General features: G+C 36.3%; 1 pseudogene; it reads right to left on the bottom strand.

Annotated features, from left to right (window-relative positions):
• Positions 1–9,426: 9,426 nt before the first annotated feature.
• On the bottom strand, positions 9,427–14,225 carry LOC131055102 (clathrin heavy chain 1-like; annotated as a pseudogene).
• Positions 14,226–22,070: the final 7,845 nt, after the last annotated feature.

Raw genomic sequence — 22,070 nt, 5'->3', positions numbered from 1 at the left:
CACACATCGCCCAACATCTGACTCACTATCGGATTCGAGATTTCACCATTTTTTTGGGACGTTAGCATGGTGCGTGGAAGTCCTCGCATCGTGCTATCATCCACACAAAAATGGGCCCAAAAAAGGCTTTCAAGGCACTTTGTCTTGAGAGCCTATGATCCCAAAATGATGCAATTTTGATCATAGGTTCATCATTAATGCAACAGGTGTCATGCATAAGTCTCATAAATACATTGGGTGCAATTTAGGACACCGCATTTTGCCCCCACTTTAGTGGACTGGTCAGCTTTAGGGATCAGTAACACGAAACTAGTTTGGAAAGTTATGCTCATTAAGCCCATACAGTACAATAAATGCAATAGACGCAATAAACACTTAGCCAAAAAGGATACTATAAAAACCACAGAGGTCAAGTCAATGATCATGAATGATGCCCCCTAGTATCCATGAGAAAACCCAGTATCTGATGTGACAAATTCCATTTTGCAAAACTAGAAAAGTTGTCAACACAAAAAATGGACGAAGCTACTTCGACAAGAAGAATTCTTAAGAGACGTTAATATGAATAGAAGGGAAAAATTAGATGAAGGTGAGTATATGATCCCTCATGTTTTTCCTTCAATGAGGTGGGGAAAACAGGAAGGAAAACGAGCCAAATTTATCTAAAAATGGGCAAAAGCCATTTCAGGTACAAACTAGGATATATACTAGAAAGTCGGCCCTAAGAAGGGCGATTTTCACAATTCACTGTGAACATTCTAGCTAAGATTTGAATAGAATTCGAGTGAAAATGCCACGTAGATGAGAGCCAAAGACAAAAAGTATTGAGGAGTTGAGGACTGCAGTCAAGCAGGGCGATGAGGCCAACCAGTTACAACTTGAAACATGCTTGGTTTTGTTATTTGGTTCATTTATTTAGCATCTTAGGTAGCATAGTTGCATAGGCGTCCATGGGATGCACTACCATCTGGTAAGCATAGTTTGGTTATAGTGTTTAGATAGAGGTTTTTGATAAGCTTCAAGATGTTGAAGTGCCTTTAAGCAGCTCTCATCTTAACAACTCAAGCTCATTCAAACCAAGAGTGTGATGGGAATCATCATCAATAGCTCCTTTTAAGGAGACTTGGAAAGAGGGGATCTCCAATTCAAGAGGTATAATAGTGTCAACACCATATATGAGTTTATAGGGTGTCATTTTTGTAGCCATGCGAACACTCATTTGATAGGCCCATAACACGTATACTAACTATACATGCCAATCTTTGCCATACTTAGTAATGGTCTTACATAAGATCTATTCAATTATCTTGTTAGATGCTTCCACTTGACCATTAGATTAAGGATAGTAATGTGTAGAGAAGTCATGTTGAATGTGTAAATTTTCAAGAAACTGCTTAACCTCCTTGTTCTTAAAAGGAATTCCATTATCAGAAACAAGGGGAGCAGGCAAGACAAATCAAGAAATGATATTATTCATGATGAAGCCACAAAACATATCAGCGATAGTCGATCTCAGCGGTACCCCATCGACCCACTTCGTGAAGTAATCTATAGCGGTGATAATGAAGACGTGAACCTTTGACAAAGGGGGAGATATCTTGCTAATGATGTTGAATCCCCAAGTCTAAAAAAGACCATGGAGAGACCTAACTACGAAGCTCCTATGTAGGGACTACGAAGCTTCTATGTAGGGACTCGAATCAGGTTTCTATGTTGTTGACATTGGGAACACTTTTTGAAAAAGGCAAAGGAATCTTGTTTCATCATATTCCAATAGTACCCCATGTGGATTGGTTTGTGTATTAGAGAGTTTCCTCCAAAATGCCCACCTCCATAGCCCGAATGGGCATCCTAAAGGGCAAGGGGGATCTCGGCTTTTGTTAGACAATGCAAAAGAAGACCATTGTATGATCTCCTATAAAGTATGTTAGATAAGAGAATATATCGAGTGTCTAGCTTCCAAATCCTCACATGTGAACTTTTGTTGGTGTCATTGGGAAAACTTCTGGTCTTTAGATAATTGAATATGTGTGCGAACCATTCTCCCAAATCAAAATGGGCACACATAAGGCTATCAAGTTGAGTTTGATCAGATACGGTCAGAGAGCGAAGGACTTCTACCACAAAGCGATATTGTTCTTGACCAAAGTCTGGGCCTACAAGGGAAGCAATGCTTGCCATTGCATCAGCATGACAATTTTACCTCTGTCAAATGCTATCAATTGTGTAAATAGAACATTGCTTCAGTATGGTCAATACCAAACCCTTATACTAAGATAACTTCAACTACTTAACATGATAGGAACCTGTCACTTGGTCTCATTTCAGAATCTCCATGGATGTGGATGTTCTCCAGACCCATGGCAATCATGGCACAGAGTCCTGCAATCAAGGCCTCGTACTCAGCGATGTTATTGGTATAGTGAAATTCCACATGGAAAGAGAGAGGAACTGGCTTTCCTTGAGATGAGACAAAAACCACACCTATGCCTAAGCCAATTGGACACCTTGAACCATCAAAATACATGTCCCACACAGAGTCCTGGTCAATGATCAGAACATCCTCATCAGGGAAGAGATCTAAGGTGGTAAAATATTTGTTTGAGGGAGCATCATCCAACTAATCAGCGATGACCTGCCCTTTGATTGACTTTTGAGTTATGAACTACAAGTCAAACTTAGAGAGAAACATTACCCACTTTTCTAGCCTTCCTGAGAGATAAGACTTGGCAAAGCAGTACTTGAGGATATCATTTTTAGTAATAACACATTTTTCTGCATGGAGGATGTTATATATCAACTTCTGAGTCACGATAACAAAGGCTAAGCACTGTTTTTCCATAGTAGAATATTGAGTTTCATACTCTATCAAAGTACAACTGATGTAATATAATCCTCTTTCCCAACCTTCATTATTGTGCTAGGCCAACAATGCTACTAAAGTGTGAGATGAGGTGGAAATATACAGGAAGAAAGGTTTACCACACATTTTTATGAGAGAAAAGTATACCCCATGGTTGGATCCATGATCATATCAATATTCAAGAGAAGAAAGTCATCCTTGAGGGAGGCTTCGTTCACATCTTGAATCTCAATGTGAATGCAGGTTCGACCATCAGGTTTGCTTACCGGGACAATGTTCGAGATCCAAGGTGAATAGTCAATGGGGTGGATAAAACTAGCTTTTAGGACCACCTCTATCTTGGCCTTGACTAATAAAATCACCTTAGGATTCATCTTTCGAATCTTTTGCTTCACCAACTTAGCATCAGGACTAAGAACAATGTTGTGTACCATAATGGACTCATCAATACCAACCATCTCTTCATAAGACCAAGCAAATATGTCAGTGAATTGATGTAGCAAGTCCAAATGTTCTTTAAATTCTTCGGGGGATAAGCATTTCCCCACTTTTATGACCATGTTGGGATTCTTATCATTGATGATGTCGTCAGTAGTTTCTCCACTAAGGAGCGCACTACAGTATTTTAGATGAGAGATAGACATTTGTTCTTCATTGTGAGATAGAGGTGCCCCTTGCGAAATAGATTCCCCAAAGTATGCCTAGGTATTCAAGCAATATGGGAATCGACGTTTATTATTATAAGAGGGAATCCCATTGGATGCACCCAAAAATTCCTTCAAGGATTCTTCCAAAGGGAAAATATGCAAGGGAATTTCAATAGGTGATATACCAATGTTAATGAGTTCTTTGTGAACAAGATTTAAAGGAAGGGGGTCGGCCGAAATCATGTTAACAGTTAACCATGTGGTTTCATCTTTCGACCCATATGATAGTATCCTAGTCTAGTGTTGTGGTGATGAGGTTCAACCTCTAAAAGAATTCATATACCTTGCTCATTAGGTCCACAACCCTTTCCATCATATCCAAGCTTAGACACAAGCTTGTATTCGGGACCATGGATGTTTTGTAATTACTTGGATGATGGTGGTTTCATATAGAAGAGGTGGTCGAAATGATAAGTATCACCTGGCTTTATATATGCATAATCATCTTTTGTAGCTGAAGTGAATGAGATCTTGGGAAAGCTTAAACGTAGAGGGTCTACTTTGTACTCACCAACATGAGAGTCAGTAAAATCCATAGAACCCTAATCATCACCCAAACATGCATTCACTTTTAATAGAGAAGGTGACTTAGTTGGGGAAGGTTTTACAAGTGTAGAATCCAATGTTTTCACCTTACGAGTATCTACCTTTCAAGATTTTTCTTTTGAAGAATCCTTCTTCTCAAGTGATTTCTCCTTTTTAATGAATTCCTTAGTGACTTCTTCCTTCTTGTGCTCTTTCTTTTTAGTGGATGAGATAGAAGAAGAAGTTACAACCGAAGAAGACAAAGTGGGTACATAATTTTGAAATGAAGGTGTAACAGAAGCCTGATGGACTGTGGCTATTTGAGATAGCTACATAGCCTTAGGATCAGCCTTAACCATGACAACCTGATTATTAGCCACAAACTTCACTAATCCATGAAGTATAGATGAAACAAGTCCCAAAGCATGTAGCCCCAGTCTTCCTAAAAGAAAATTGTATGATAAAGGGCCTGACATAACATGCACAAGGGTTGGAATAGTGACTGGTTCAGCATTCAAGAACAATATGACAGTCCCTAGAGTAGTCTTACCAGTGTTATCGAAACCTCGATTGAACAAGGAGGAGGTTGCCAAATAATTTGGGTCCACCTTGATCTTTGGTAATAAGTCTAAACCAAAAATGTTTAGTGTGGAACCTATATCAATAATAATTCATCTAATGCCAATACCATTCACATAAGAAATGACCATGTTAGTAGAAACCAAGAAGGAAGACTAAGAGGGGGGGGCAGGGTGAATCAGTATTTACCAGAATACTGCACTTCATCACAAAACACTGATCTGATAAACTGTAGTAACAACAAAGATAAGCAAATTGAGAGCACAACACACGAGACCAAGATTTTGACATGGAAAATCTGATTAAGGGAAAAACAATGGTGGGAACCTACCCACAGTAAGATGATACTCTACAGTAGTATGTGAAAATATTATGGGGAATGCATATGCATTCAGGCGCACTGCGTAGAGGTAACTGCTCAAATATAATAGCCTAGAAGGATACAACCCTTAGGGAAGTCTCACTGACTTACAATAAGATTTGGACTACAATCCAAAAGAAAGGAACTGAAGGAATAACATCTTCAAATGCCTAATTACAGTTCCGGTTAAGCACAACTGTTCGCTCAGAAACACCAATCTCTCCTCAATCTCAACACCGAAGGATAAATCTCTTGCTCGCACATATACCACTCTTTGATAATGCATATACAAAATCAACCACCAAATTACATGACAATATCACCTATATATGCAAATCAACAACCTTGATAACAAGGTCGGCTAAACCCTCAACCCTTAATTACAAAATTACAACACATGATACAAAGATCAACCACTAGACAAATATAATGGTTTACATAGCATAACATGGTTGTAAAACAAATTCCCAAATGCTCAACTCCATCGTAAATCATACCAAGATCTATTGCAACACGCTACACCATTGGGAAAACCACATAACATGAAAATCATCGTCGGTTGATGAAAACCATCAATAACTTGTACAACAATAAATGTGAATCATTAAAACAAATAGGACATGATTGAGAAACACCAACAAGAACACTAGAATAATTATGAATAAGTACACCAACACCACTTATCAGATCTTTATCGGTCAATGTTTGAAAGATCAAGAACACAACCAATTAGCAACTGTCACAAAGAAAGATAACTTGTAGAGAACCAAATCATGATTCATCTGAAATAAAGATACACAAGACCATCCCAAGGAATATCCCAAAAAAATAGCACAAGATCTTATCACACCAAAATATATCGGAGGATATACTGAGCTCTGCAAAACAGTGATCAACAAACCAAAACTCCAAAACTTGATCATAAGATCTTCCCAATCTGCAATCACCAGAGAAATACACAAGAGTATGTTGACATAAATGACAACAACATATCCTAATAGAAGCAATGACCAATAATATCCAACAATCTCCTCCTTTGGCATTCATGGCAACATATGAATGTGAAAAGCAATCAATGCAAAGAAAGAAGATATCTCCAACAAAGTCTCCCTAAGATCAAGACATATAAAGAAGTTTTTCGCATGATCTCTCTCCCCCTTTGACAATAATGTGAAAGATCTCAAAAATAGAAAAAAACAAAATTACTGTCCCCCTTAGAATATGAAACATGAATCTCTCTCCCCAAAACATAGACTAATCCAGCAGAGGAGCAACACTAACACACCAATCCAGATAAATGGATAAGACTGTGAAGTCCACCGGATTGATGCAACTCAATGCATATAGTTCTCATCGGGAGGGGTGGATACCCCTAACTTGTCTCTCAAATAGACAAATGTATCTGCAGGCAAAGGCTTAGTGAAGATATCCGCTATTTGTTCCTTTGTAGATACATACTCCAGCTTCACCTTCTCTTCACTAACTTTCTCTCTCAAGTAATGGTATTTGACTGACACATGCTTAGTATTTGAATGTTGCACTGGATTCCTTGACATTTTAATAGTACTGGAATTATCACAATATATAACAGTAGGCTCATCATAAATAAATCTGATATCTTTCAACATTTTCTTCATCCAAACTACCCAAGTGCAATTACTAGTAGCAGCAATGTACTCAGCTTCAACAGTAGATAAGGACACCGAATCTTATTTCTTACTAGCCCATGAAACCAAATTCTTACCCAAAAAGAATTCTCCACTGGTAGTGATGTTTTGGTCATCAACATCACTAGCCTAATCTACATCAGTGTAGGCACATAGCATGAAATCATCATTCCTCAGATATCACAAACCATAGTCCATAGTTCCCTACAAGTATCTTAATATCCTCTTCATAGTAGTGACATGAATCTCTTTTAGATCATTTTGATATCTAGCACCCATGCACACAACATGCATAATGTCTAGCCTAGTCTGAGTAAGATATAGTAGTCCACCAATCCTAGATCTGTACAAACTCTAATTAGCTTTCAGAGATTCATCATTCTTAGACAATTTACAACTAGTCACCATAAGAGTCTCAACGAGTTTGGAGTCATCTAACCTAAACTTCTTCATCAATTCCTTCACATACTTATTTTGAGATATGAATATAGCTTTTCTAATATGTGAAATCTGCAAAGCTAAGAAAAATTTCATCTCACCTATCATAGACATCTCAAATTCTTTCTGCATATCACTGACAAACTTCATACTCAAGTCATCATCACCTCCAAAGATAATATCATCAACAAAGACTTCAATAATCAGGATGTTATCATTCTCAATCTTGAAATACAGATTACTATCAGCAACTACTTTAGTAAATCCCAATTTTAATAAATATTTATCTAATCTAGCATACCAGGCTCTAGGGGCTTGTTTCAATCCATAAAGATCTTTCTTCAATTTACATACCATGTCTCCATCATCTAACAATGAAAATCCATCAGGTTGGTCAATGTAAACTTCTTCCTCAAGATCACCATTCAAAAAGGAAGATTCAACATCCATCTGACATACCTTGAAATCTTTATAAGCAGCATAAGAAAGTAGTAGTCTAATAACTTCAAGTCTAGTAACATGAGAAAAAGTCTCCTCATAATCAATTCCTTCTTGTTGTGAGTATCCTTTGCAAACCATTCTTTCTTTATTTATGACAACTTCACCGACTTCATTCAAGTTGTTTCTAAATACCCATTTAGTACCAATAAAATTCTTATCCATGGGTCTAGGCACAAGTTCCCAAGCATTATTCTTTTCAATCTGATCTAGTTCTTCTTCCACAACTCTCATCCAATTTTCATATTTGCAAGCTTCAACAACATCTTTAGGTTCAACTTCGAAGATCAAACACACTTCTTCAGTAGCTAACCTTCTTCTTGTCATCACACCCTTATTCTTATCACCAATAATCTGATTTTTAGAATGATTCAATCTTACATACCTCAGAGTCTTCTAAATGTTTTGATTCTCAAGTTTTTGCAATTCTTCATCGACAATAGAAACATCTGGATTAACTGTCTCTACCGGATCATTCTACTTAGGCTCTTCGGTCTGAATAGGTGTTAAAACAACATGTTGACCATCATCATAACCACATGCTTTGATTTATTTTCCAAGGTTCTCATCCACCTTCACATATGCACTCTCCACTATCTTCCTCAGTCTCTTATTGTAGCACTGGTAGGATTTGCTCTTTGTTGAATATCCCAAGAAAATACCTTCATCACTTCTATCATCAAACTTTCTTGTGTCCTCATCTCTCTTCATATAACATTTTCTACCAAATACTCTAAAATATCTCACAGTAGGAACATGACCAAACCAAATCTCATAAGGGGTCTTACCGATATCACCTTTGATGTGAACTTTGTTGAATGTGTAAACAACAGTGCTAATGGCTTCTCTCCAATAGATCTTCAGAACATTTCCCTCAATCAGCATAGTCCTTGCAACATCCAAAATAGTTTTGTCACTAGTACATTTGAGGCTAAATTTTGACGACAGTTCGTTGGAATTCCAACTACAATTTGTTGGATTACCGACAAGATATGTCATCGAAAACATGTAGTCAGAAATTCTGATGGTGCTCAAGACCGTCGAGATTCTGAAGTTATCAAAGACTCTTTCAATGATGACCATGATTGTGCTTAGCCATCGGTAAAACTTGATAAGTTGTCAGAATTCCAACGACTTCCAAGTAATGTTTCGATGGTGAACATGGCCGCCCATATGGCGAGGATCTCATTGGATATATAGCATCCTCATCAGATGTTTTATGGGGGTCTGTCGAACTTCCAACAACTTCCAACGACAACCAGGGCATCTGCACCGACAAATATGTTGTATGTGTGATGATTCAGGCGTCAGAATAAATTTGGTGGGTGTCAAAATTCGGACGGCCCCCACACTACTTATTCGACAAGGATGTTGTCGAACATACAACATCCTCATTGGATTTTTCATGGATGGAAATATTTGCACTTATTGACCAATATGATAATACTGAAGATTTATTATTTTGTATCAGCCAACCAAACAACAATAAAAACAATTTGATAATCTAAGCATCTGACGGTTCAGGTGTTAGATGCTTGGTGGATGGAAATATTTGAATTGATTGACCAATATGATAATACTAAAGATTCATTATTTTGTATCAACCAACCAAATGACAATAAAAACAATTTGACAGTCTAATCTTTCCACTCAAAGACCAGCCTTAAAAAACCATCTATGATTGAAGAATTGTGTCCCACATTAAGTTCTTCAATCCCATCAATAGCCACCCATAGGTGGCATAACATAAGATGGCATGGGAGGCATTCCCATTCCACTCATACCTATCTAAAATAAACCTCCCATGCCAGTCATTGGAGGTGCTGGCAAAGAAAGGGGAAGAAGCTGAGCATACATATTCTGTAAACAAAATAGACACATATTTATTTTTGTAGAAGATTTAAAATGTTTATTAAAGAGAAACTTAAAATATTCACAGAATCATCAGAGTATATCAAGAACCTGAAGTATGTATTGAAACATAAATTCAATCATATTATTCACCCAAACAAGTTCCAAAGCCACATCTAGTTTGAGCAAGTCATAACATATGAACAAGCACGAAGCAAAGAATTCTTTCTTGCCCTGCAGTTCCAAATGCAAAAATAATCCCCATTTTAATGCCCAATCAAAAATGAAAATTCAAAATATACTTTAGCCTATGAGAGAGAACAACCAACTATATGTTTTACCAATTGTATACTTGTTCCACAAAATAAACCAGCAATTCCTCTGCAACTTCACGATCACCTGATTGAGAACTAGTTTCCATTGCATACTTGTAAAGATTATCCTTTTTAGATAGTGCAATATGTTAGCACATAATTTTTTTATAATTTCCTTAAAAATGTTATTTTTCTATAATTTCCTTAATTATGCTCTTAAAAATGCTATTTCTCTATAATTTCCTTAATTATGCTCTTAAAATCCTATTGGAGGTGCTAGCAAAGCAAGGGGAAGAAGATGAGCATACATATCCTGTAAAAAAAATTGGCACATATTTATTTGAATTTTAAAAAACCACCAGTAGAGTAGAAGTGCTCCTTGAGGCTCAAGTAACAAAAATGCATACCTATTGAGAAACAAGATCTTTCTCTTCTTTCTCTTTGGATTTCTCTTCTTGGACAACCTCTAACTTGTCCTTAACAATCTCATTAACATTTGTCATGTATTCTGGAATGAACTTTGAAAAAGATTTTTTTAAAATATTATCTATTTAATTTTGTAGAAGATTTAAAATGTTTATTCAAGAGAAATTTAAAATATTCACAGAATCATCAAAGTATATCAAGAACCTGAAGTAGGAATGGAAAAACAAAGTCAATCATATTATTCAACCAGGCAAGTTCCAAAACCACATCTGGTTTGATCAAGTCATAGCATATGAACAAGCATGAAGTGAAGCATTCTTTCTTGCCCTGCAGTTCCAAATGCAAAAGTAAGCCCCATTTCAATGCCCCAATGCAAAATGAAAATTTAAAATATACTTTAGCTTGTGAGAGAGAACAACCAACTATATGTTTTACCAATTGTATACCCATTCTAGAAAATACACCAGCAATTCCTCTACAAGTTCATGATCACCCGATTGAGAACTAGTTTCCATTGCATCCTTGTAAAGATTATCTTTTTGAGACAGTGCAATATGTTAGCACATAATTTTCTATAATTTCCTTTTAAATGTTATTTTTTTATAATTTTCTTAATTATGCTCTTAAAAATTCTATTTTTCTATAATTTCCTTAAGTATGCTCTCAAAATGCTATTGGAGGTGCTAACAAAGCAAGGGGAAGAAGCTGAGCATACATATTCTGTAAACAAAATAGGCACATATTTATTTAAATTTTTAAAAACCGTTAATAGAGTAGAACAAGTCTTCCTTGAGGCTCAATTATGAAAAATGCATACCTGTTGAGCAACAAGATCTTTCTCTTCTTTCTCCTTGTATTTCTCTTCTTGGACAATCTCTAACTTGTCCTTAAAAAGCTCATCAACTTTTGTCGTGTATTCTAGAATGAACTTTGAAAAAGAAATTTTTTGAATATTAGCTCTATTTAATTCTGCAAAAGATTTAAAATGTTTATTAATGAGAAACTTAAAATATTCAGAGAATCACCAAAGTATATTAAGAACCTGAAGTAGGTCTGGAATCACAAAGTCAATCATATTATTGATCCAGGCAAGTTCCAAAGCCACATCTAGTCTGATCAAGTCATAGCATATGAACAAGCATGAAGCAAAGCATTCTTTCTTGCCCTGCAATTCCGATTCCAAAAGTAAGCCCCCCATTTTAATGCCCCAATCCAAAATGAAAATTCAAAATATACTTTAGCCTATGAGAGAGAACAACCAACTATATATTTTAGCAATTGTATACATGTTCCACAAAATACACCAACAATTCCTCTGCAAGTTCACGATTAGACGATTGAGAGCTAGTTTCCATTGCATCCTTGTAAAGATTATCCTTTTTAGACAGCGCAATATGTTAGCACATAATTTCTCTATAATATCCTTAATTATGCTCTAAAAAATGCTATTTTTCTATAATTTCCTTAATTATGCTCTTAAAATGCTATTGGAGGTGCTGGCAAAGCAAGGGGAAGAAGCTGAGCATACATATTCTGTAAACAAAATAGGCACATATTTATTTGAATTTTTGAAAACCATTAGTAGAGTAGAACAAGTGCTCGTTGAGGCTCAATTAAGAAAAATGATTACATGTTGATCAACAAGATCTTCCTCTTCTTTCGCCTTGGATTTCTCTTCTTGGATAGCCTCTAACTTGTCCTTGACAAGCTCATCAACTTTTGTCATGTATTCTCGAATGAACTTTGACAAAGAATTTTTTTGAATATTAGGTATTTAATTCTAGAAAATATTTAAAATGTTTATTAAAGAGAAAATTAAAATATTCACAGAATCATCAGAGTATATCAAGAACCAGAAGTAGGTATGGAAACACAAAGTCAATCATATTATTCATCTAGGCAAGTTCCAAAGCCACATTTGGTCTGAGTAAGTCATAGCATATGAACAAGCATGAAGCAAAGAATTTTTTCTTGCCCTGTAGTTCCAAATGTAAAAGTAACCCCCATTTCAAAGCCCCAATCCAAAATGAAAATTGGAAATATAATTTAGCCTATGAGAGAGAACAACCAACTATATGTTTTACCAATTGTATACCTGTTCCACAAAATATATCAGCAATTCCTCTGCAAGTTCACAATCACCCGATTGAGAACTAGTTTCCATTGTATCCTTGTAAATATTATCCTTTTTAGAAAGTGCAACATTTTAGCACATAATTTTTCAAATTAATTATGCTCTAAAAAATGCTACTTTTCTATAATTTCCTTTTATATATTGAGCACTTTTTCCATAAGAATAGTTACTATTGGGTTTCATGTGTACGTGCAATCTTGTAGTGACAATCTCCATCCATTTGTGACTTCTCTCCAAAGATTCAACCATCAGGTGGGCATATTGAGGGTGGCATTGAGACAAGATGAAGCACTCTAGGTTTCCTTTTGAGGTGAGGAGGTCTGGAAAATAGGTTCTTGGGATTGATCAAAGTGCACAAGTAATTATTAGAAAGGGTAAAGCTCCCATGCAGAACAAAGTTTTCATTCCGATTGTATTAAATCCATTATCAATTTTTGTATCTTAAAGAAGGAGTTGAAAATGATTAAAATTTTACATTATCGATATGTTATACCAATGAGGGCACTTAAACTAACCAAGACCAATTTTGCATCGGGATACCATATACCGATGAGAGAGCATAGCAAGGTAGAGTTGCACACATAGGAAGAAGTTATACCGATCAAGGAGAAAAGTTGAGGAGAATTGATGCATTGGGAAAAACTATACCGATATGACCCATTGGCATAGTAAACACTAGTGGCAGTAGTGGAGAATTTTCTTGCCGATAGCCGATGAGGGTATCGATAAGACATACCGATAAGAGTGGCAAAAATAAGAGTTCATTGGTATAAACAAAGTGATCGGTATGTGTTACATTGAGCCACCCGACGCCCGAAGAAATCGTCAGTGAAACATATACTGATGGAACATACTCTATTGGGAATACTTTTCTTATTGGTATGTTTCATTTTGGATTACCCCAATACCCAATGAAGGAGTAGAATAATTGTGCGGAGCGAAGACACTATCAGGAAGACTCATGGCAATGAAGCTGGTTGCATCGGTATAACCAAAGAGATCGATATGTGTTACTTTGAGCCACCTCGACGCTCGAAGAAATCATCGGTGAAACATATATTGATGGAACATACTCTATAAGGAAGACTTTTCTGTTTGGTATGTTTCAGTTCAGATTACCTCAATACCCGATTAAGGAGCGAACTAATTGAGCAGAGCGAAGACTTTATCAAGAAGACTCATGGTGATGAAGCTAGTTACATCGGTATAACCAAAGCGATCAGTATGTGTTACTTTGAGCCACCCCGATGCTTGAAGAAATCAGTGGTGAAACATATACTGATGGAACATGCTCTATTGGGAAGAATTTAACTTAAATGAAAGAACCAATAGAGAAGTTTCTCTCACCCTCTAAGAAAGCCCTATCTGATCAAAGTTATCGTGCATATCTATAGATTCTTGAAGCCTATCATAATCTTCCTTTTCTAAATAAATTTCATTCAAAGCCTCATTAACAAGACCTACATTGTTTCTCTGTACTGCAACCATGTACGACTTCACAAGACACAAATGTCCAGCATGGATAACAAATACAACAAAACAAAAGATACTCATGAAATTTTTCCAAACCAAATAGCTGCTAAAGAGAGCATCTAGAAAAAATTAATACCCAAGTCAAAGACATCGCGGTAATCCTAAAAATAGTAACTTAATAAAAGAGTTGAGAGTCATACCTTACGCATGATATCAACCACTCATCTCTGGTCTACCCTAAGGGAAAGGACATTCAAGAGGTCATTAATAAGACTTGGGTGTTCTTGCAAATAAAAGTGTACAACTTTGTAGTACAATTCAACATTGGCCACTTTAACTACAACATCTCTGAATTGCATATGATCCCATGCCTCTGGAGAATGGTTCATGATAGTAGTGGCAACATTATCATATTCATCATCTTGAATATATAAATATGTAAGTTCCTTCCAGTGTTGTTTCCCATCACAAACACAGATATGAGTTCATCAAAGCAACCCATGTTTTGATAGTAATCATTGACCTCTTCCAAGCCATCCACCTGGAACAAAAAATAAATGTCAAAACACAACAAATATAAATTTCTCACCTTCACAGTTACACATAACACTGCAAATGAACCTTCCCAGATTTTCATGAAAAAAAAAACTTAAAAAACAAACCACTTACTTGTGGTGTTGTTGTTCGTATTGGCTCTGTTGAGCCCTACAATTAAGATTCAATATACATTTTTCAATAAGATTAACTGTGCAACATAATGAAATATTGAAAATTGTGTTATCTAATTAAGCTTCACTTTGTTTCGAGAATAGTTTAATATTCTCTACTTAACAGGGCCAACAACGTGAAGGTGGAAGCTCATTTAGCCCCTCCCCCCCTAACATCACTCTAAATTCCCTGTTAACATCTAACATTCATTCATTCTTTCTACCATTAATAAAATATAACATTCATTCATTAATATCACATGATATCCATTAACACATAACATTGATTAACATTGATTAACACGCAACATTCATCAATATTCATTAACACATATCATTTATAACCATTCATTAGCACATAATTACATTCATTAACAAATAAAAATCAGTCATTATCAAATAAGGTATATTACAATCAGTTAAAAAAAAAAAAAATTCTTATAAGCTATGTAAAGTATAAGTGCAGCATTGTTTTCTTCATCATTTCCCCCCTCTTCAATTGTTTTGCCCTCTTCTCGTGATCTCGGTGTATTCCTAGTCCTATACTGATGATGAGGACACTGAAGTGAAGGGGGGTCCTCTGCAATAACAAAGAAATGGGTAAAATTAAAAACATTTATTATTATTATTACAATTATTTCATTAATTTAAAGAACATAACCATGACGCTCTTTACCTGATGGGGCCACATCATTTTCTCAAGCCTCAACCTCAACATGTTGAACACCCTCTAGATCCTCTGGAGTTGAAATACTAAAGGTTACATTAATTTTGAACACCAATTGCAATTAAATTTATTTAAAGGAATATAAGTGGTCCTCTTTACCTGATGTTGTGTACCTGGATCATGCTCCACTTGGTCACCACCGACTACATGCTCTAAAATGTTAACAAAAAAGGTTACATTAATTACTACACTAATTACAATTTAAGATGTTTAATTGTATTAATAATTACATAAATAAATTTGAATAGAAAATGAATACCTCCACTACTGGGGTGGACATCCGGACCTTCATGTGCAGGTCATGTTTCATGATTAGCAGGCTGCATTCCAATGTCATGCACATTGTTATCATTGCTTGCTTATTTAAAACAAATACTGTCACTTTATGTTGGAACTCAACATCAATTAGATTATTGGTAAAGTATTCAATTTGAAACAATTTTCATTTAGCTTAATTACCTATGTGATGGATGCACCAGAATCTTGTGTTTACCCACTCAATTCTTGTACCTATTTAGCCATGATTGTATAGCCTTGTTGGTAGGAAATTCTCTTGTCATCTTCTATGGGCGCTCTATTGAATTCAGAGCCCTACATTTTTGCTTGTTATCGTGAATTTTTCTTTCATTGTTTGATATAAAAAAAATTGTTTGCAATTTATAAATATGTTGATGTGATATTTCATTTACTAATACTTACAATTCGTGTGGCAAGTTTCATATAACCACTAGAGTCGAGTTTGTGTTGCCCATGCTTTTCTTGTCTTGCCTTGGTTGCCTTTGATGTGTCACTCAGTCTATGAAAAGTTTGAAATATGTTAGATTATATAAATATAAAGAGTAATTAGTACATAATTACATTATTAATAGTATCCCATACCTTCTTTTGGTGTTTGTTGGTGTATTTCCTTTTTTCCTTTCAATTCTCTCCTTGGCATCCAAAATCAGGTCCTTCCACTCCCTCTCTGGAATCATGGGGGGACGCTCACACTTTAGGTTCTTCTCTAAATGTGTCTTGTATTGGTCCCTCACATACTTTAGATATGTGCCATCTTTTTCAAGGAGCTTGGTTTTGTTGAATGTTTCATTTCCGAACAACTCAACCATATGATTTGTGAGAACTTCTTTTAACCTATTTTCTTGGTCATTCCACCTTTTAAGCAAAAACAACCATATTAGATTCAAAAATGAACTGAAGCTACCTTCAATATAGTTCAAGAAATGGATCAAAGGAAAACTATTCTAGAAATGATGTGAAATAAAAATAGTGGATTAGGGTTATTTCACATATGATGTTCCACCTTTTACGTATGGTGGGCTTAAACATCTACAATGCAATGTCATTAAGTTTTTTATAAAAAATATCATTTCCTGCAAAAAAATCATGGTATAATTAGTCCAAAATGAGTGATTAGTAAGTAAATTACAATTACATTATATATAATAATAATTTTAAAGTACCTGGAACCTTCTGTATCTTTAAGGGAATCAATTCTTCATCACTCACCACCAATTTGGTCTGCAACGTTCCCGTACAAGCAATATAGGAAGATCCAGGAAATGATGGTATGTTATTGTTACTCTGTCATTTATCCTTCATAACAGGAGTAAATCACCCTATAAAATTTTATTCAAAGTCCTTGTCTTTCTTGGAATTCCTCGGTTCAAATCCTTAATCCGTTTGTAGATTGTCTTTAAATCTGAAATGCCAAGTTTTAATGATTGGTTTGAACTCCGTGAACTCATTGAACCATTTTTGAAGCAGGTTCATAAGGTTCATTTAGGTTCTGCAGGTTCTTAGGTGTCTAGGAGTTTTTCATACTAACATTCACTTAAAGTGTTTTGCAGCGGCTCTTTTAGTGGTCGTGTTCGGTAATGTTTTATATCATCTCTCTCCAGGTGTTGAAATCCTTGAACCTAGTTCAAATGGTTTGTGCATGTTCAACATGTTCAACATGGTTCAAAGGGTCAACAACACTTAGCATAGTTAATCCTTTCAGAAGAGAGTTTTCCTAGACGCGGTGTATGCCTTGAACTACCTGAACCCCAATGAAGTCTGTTCAGAATGTTCATACATGTTCAAATCTGGTGGGTCCCATGAACTAAAAGATTTGATGGTGCACTTATTGCCAAGTATGAGGAAGGGCAAACCATATCTTGGGTGACGTCAACTGTTTAAGTTTTTGAAGCAAGTAATCATTTAGGGAACTAGCGATTGCTTCAAAAATGCCACCATGCATTCAATGCGTGCGTGCGATGTCCAATCCATAAGCTCAACACATTTAAAATGAAGATTGGAATTAATGCACTTAATAATTCCATATCATCGCTTTTGCTATAAGGTATGAAAGGATTAATTCTCTGAAAATTTGTTCCTCATTGCTGCGGAGTTATTTTTCTTGGATAAATGGTTTGTTTGCTGGTAGTCATCTAATTGATCTCAACTGTGAAGGTGAGTTCATTTCCTGTCCTCTCCAGTGATTTTTACCTACTTTTCTTCTCTCGTAGTAAGATTTGTTGAGGAAATAAGGCTTGTCATTTATGAATTATGAAGTCCAAATTGCACCTTTTTTGGAAAATTTTTAGTCTTGCATGTACAGAGCCCATAGTCAGTGATGCAGACTTAAAAGGGGAAAATCTTGAAGTTTTAAAGGAAAGGGTGTTCAAGGGAATTGAAGGTTCCTTTGGTGTGGAAGTTTTGAGTAGTGGTCTCATAGAGGCAATAGCCTTCCCCCCAGCTATCCCTTGCCCATAACTGGTTAGAGAATGTATTGCTAGGTACGATCCAATTTTTGAAACCATCAGGAGAGATAATGGTGAAACCCTCCTTGCCATTAACCGCGAGGTAATTTCCTCTATTTTCAAACTACCTCATTACTAGTTCTCAAAATTTTCTCCCATCCAGTCAACCACTAAGTTTAACACAGATAGAACCAGACACCAGAATAATGTAGCAAAATATTGGTTGAAGGTTCCCCAAAGGGGTGGTTCCTGATTGCCCAAGAATCCCAACAAGAACCATATGCTTCCTCACATTCATGATTTCATGTTACTATTGTACCGAGTCAAACGCTTGGCGGAAGCCTATAGTTTCGATGACTGGATTTATTGCTATGTGCAGATGGTATTAGAAGGAAAGCAATACCTTGATTGGGTAGAGCTGATTGCCAATTCCATGAGGGAGCAGCTGAGTATGGCTAGATAGTTTAAGTAGAAATTCTTCATGTCCTCATATCTTATATATTGTTTGGCATGTGTTAAGGAGATAGTAGGAATACCTAGGCAGCTCACTGAGGGAGAGGTCTTTATATATGAATTTTACCTTATGTTACAAAAGGATAATGCCTTGCAAGACTTTAGGAGAGTACATAATGCCTTCTTGGGAGATTTGTGCTATGAATTAAAGAACATGAAAATGAAGAGGATGTCTGAGGATGCACAGGCATTGGTGAAGAGATTTGGTAGCTTCTTTATCCAGTTCCCTCACTTTTAATACATAAGAGTAGGTGGTTTTGAGGAAGAGCCCTTCAAGCTTCCTCATTTTTATTTAGATTGTTTTGTTTTAGCAGAGATTTGTAGGCAACTGGATACCGTGATTAAGAAGGTTTAGCCCAGGGATAGAAGGGAGTACCATTTCCCTATTTAGTTGGAGATTTTATCCTGCAGTTCAATGTTAGATACTTTGAGCATTGGAGTGGACTTGAAAAACTTCAATTTCTCACTATACCATGAAAGAAAATGCTTTGATAATAAGGGTTTCTCCCAAAGTCTTGGTCTATTTGTGTATCTCCCAATTCCACAATTAGAGGACTTCTAGGAGAATTGTAGTGATGAACTCGAGGTCAAAAGGGCAAACATGAGAATGGTGTTGGAGCAAGTCATTTCACTATAGGTAAAGCTTGACATAAATGGGCTTGAAGAAGATTATCTAGAACTATTTGAACCTGGATACTTAGTCCAAGCTGAAATTGAAGTGTCTTGTATCAACTGGGATGGGGAAGAAGAGGACGATATATAGCTAAAAATAAAAAGGGTTTTGGAGAGAACCGTAGAATGGGTTGAAAAGAAGAAAGAAATGAAATTAGGCGCCAAGTCTAACTCTATGAGAAATAGTGAGGTTACTTTGCGTTCACCAAAGTGTTTTTCTAATCATACTTCTATGCCTGTTCATGCAGGTAAGGATAAAAAACCATCTCACATTAGGCACAAGTCTAATCCGTCTTTGGACTTCTCTACTCCTTGACATACTAGGTCACGAAGTGCTTCTCAGAGAAGAATCAACCAAACCAAAAATACAGAGGTGAAGGATAAGATTCTTGATGCTCAGATATTTGAAGTTGAAGATCTTGACAGTGACATCATCAATACCATGGATTCCCATACAATTACCGTAGCCATGACATCACCCTCCAAAGTGATCAGAGGAGAAATCAGTTCCAGTGTAACCCCTAAGTGGCTAACCACTTTGGTAAACAAAAATGGATTTTCATTCCCATGACCATTCCAATTTAGGACATGGTAGTTAAGTACATAGAGAAGGGCCCCAAGCCAAAAAGGTTCAAAACAATTGTTTGACTGGATAATGATGAAGGAACCAGAAAGTGGGTTGTCGAGATTGCCTCATACAAGCCCAAGGACGAAGACAAGGAAGTTAGTGCAGAAGATTTTGAGATCACTAAGGTGGAGCTCGGAAACATGAGTAGGGATTCAAATAATCATTTCTTCTAGGTATCGGCAAAGAAAATGCTCACCAGGTCGGAGAAAGACGGGCGTGAAAAGAGAAAGCTAAAGTGGCATATAAACATTCTCGCTCAATTCATTGATAGCATCGGTTGCTTTGGAGCACTTCTAGCTATATCCCATGCTACAGAGAGATTTGATCCTACTTCACTAGAGAATAAAAAGCTAATGAGTCAAGTTCATCGAGATAAAAACATTGCAGAGGCTGTGGAGAGATGGATTGAAGGAGTAATTAAAGACGGAGAAAAGTATATCACAAACTCCCAGAAGTTATGTGATGAGATGCAGAGCCTCATTGCAGAACTTCAAAACCAAATTTCACCATGGGAGAAAGAGGAACATAAATGGGAAAATGTCTTGCCTATGTTCACTAAAATAGAAGAGTATGGAGTTACCAGATTCCTGACAGAGCATTCAATCAAGTTGGTAACAGATGAATGCCAACTCTTCGTGTTGGAGAAGACCATAATGTGGTGGGTGCTCACCTTCAAATCTATGATTTTTGATGCCAAGACTTCTTTGTATGAACTCCAGGACCTCCAATGTAGTTTAGCTAATGACAACAAAGTGGTTAATCTTGACCATGATTGGCAGTTGGGGATTTGTGGGCTGAACACGTAGGATGCAATAAAGGTTTTCAGGCTATACATGGAGAAAATTAATGCTAAAGGAAATTTCACCCCTGAAGATATAACACAAGTCGCTTGGATCGAGTCCATGACGTTTGTCGATAATGATTAGTTACCAAAGCATGAGGAGAAAATGGTGAAGTGTGAGGCCCTACCCTTACCCATCCTATCTTTTAAGTGATTTTCATGTTGGAACTATTATGGATGCTTTATTTTTATGCATTATGGATATGGAACTATATAAGATCCCACAAATTTGATAATATTGATATATATTGATGCTTCATTTCTATGCTTTGTGATATAGAATTTTATATGATCCTAGAATAGGGTAGCATTGAGACAATGTATGTCATTATCTAAATTGTAGGATTTTATTATGATGCTAGAAATATGTTTGCATATCTTATAAATGGATTAAATTATGAGGATTATGATGAATTGCTTATGTGAATTGCTTTGATATGTGGCAATTGTATTGTATAATGTCAATTCTATGCAAAATGATTGTATTGTATTCTTAATACTTGTTTTATATTATATGAGGATATTGGAAAGTACTAATGTTTAAATTGAGATGCGCAGGAAATTATCCATGTGACCATGGAAATATTATGGAGAATCAAGCCTACGCCTATGTGCGTTCATAAAACCAGGGGTTGTCTATTTGGAGAGACAACACCCCATATGTATTGTATTTTATTCGTAAACGCAAAATGTTGCATTTGTGTAATTGTATTTATTAAATTGATTAAATAGTTCAAGGGACAATTGCCATGTGTGTATTTGTGATGTGGAATTTTTTGTAGTGTCACTAGACACATATGTTGTATGTGGTGTTGGCAATTGTCATGTCACCTTTTCGGAGAGTTTTATTTTTGGTTAATTGTTTTATCTCCTAATTATCCTTGGAGGAACCAAGAAATCTAGGTTAGTGAGCCACAAGGAGGGTCAACTCAGAGTTGACTTATTGGTTAACTTTAGGTAGACTTTCTAAGGGTTAAATCAACTCCTAGAGTCAATTTCAGAGCATTTTTATTAGGCCTCATGGGGTACCTATGGGTGAAGGCCAAATTTGGCCATGTGTCTTTCCCCTAGGGCTTGTTTAACCACCCAAAAAAAGTGGTTTTCCCAAGACAGACGAATTCCATCTATAGGAGTGCCATCCTTGGTAAGATAACCATTTTGATAGGTGTAATCCCTCTTCCCCATTTGATTCCCCTTCTCTAGGTTCCTTGGTTAGGGAGGGTGTAAGACCTAGGGAAGACCAACCAATGGGAGTCCCTCACTCTATCCAAGAGGTTGGAAGGAGTGAGAGAAGCCTTCTTAGGCTAGGGATTGAAGCTTAGTGAGCCAATCACCCACTCTCCATCTTTGAAGATCTAGCAATTTCTTAAAAGAATAGTTTCAGGATAGAAGTTTTTTGGCTAAG

Source organism: Cryptomeria japonica, chromosome 11 (genome assembly GCF_030272615.1).
Source record: "Cryptomeria japonica chromosome 11, Sugi_1.0, whole genome shotgun sequence".
NCBI classification, from domain to species: Eukaryota; Viridiplantae; Streptophyta; class Pinopsida; order Cupressales; family Cupressaceae; genus Cryptomeria; species Cryptomeria japonica.
This window is presented reverse-complemented; position numbering and strand designations above follow the sequence as displayed.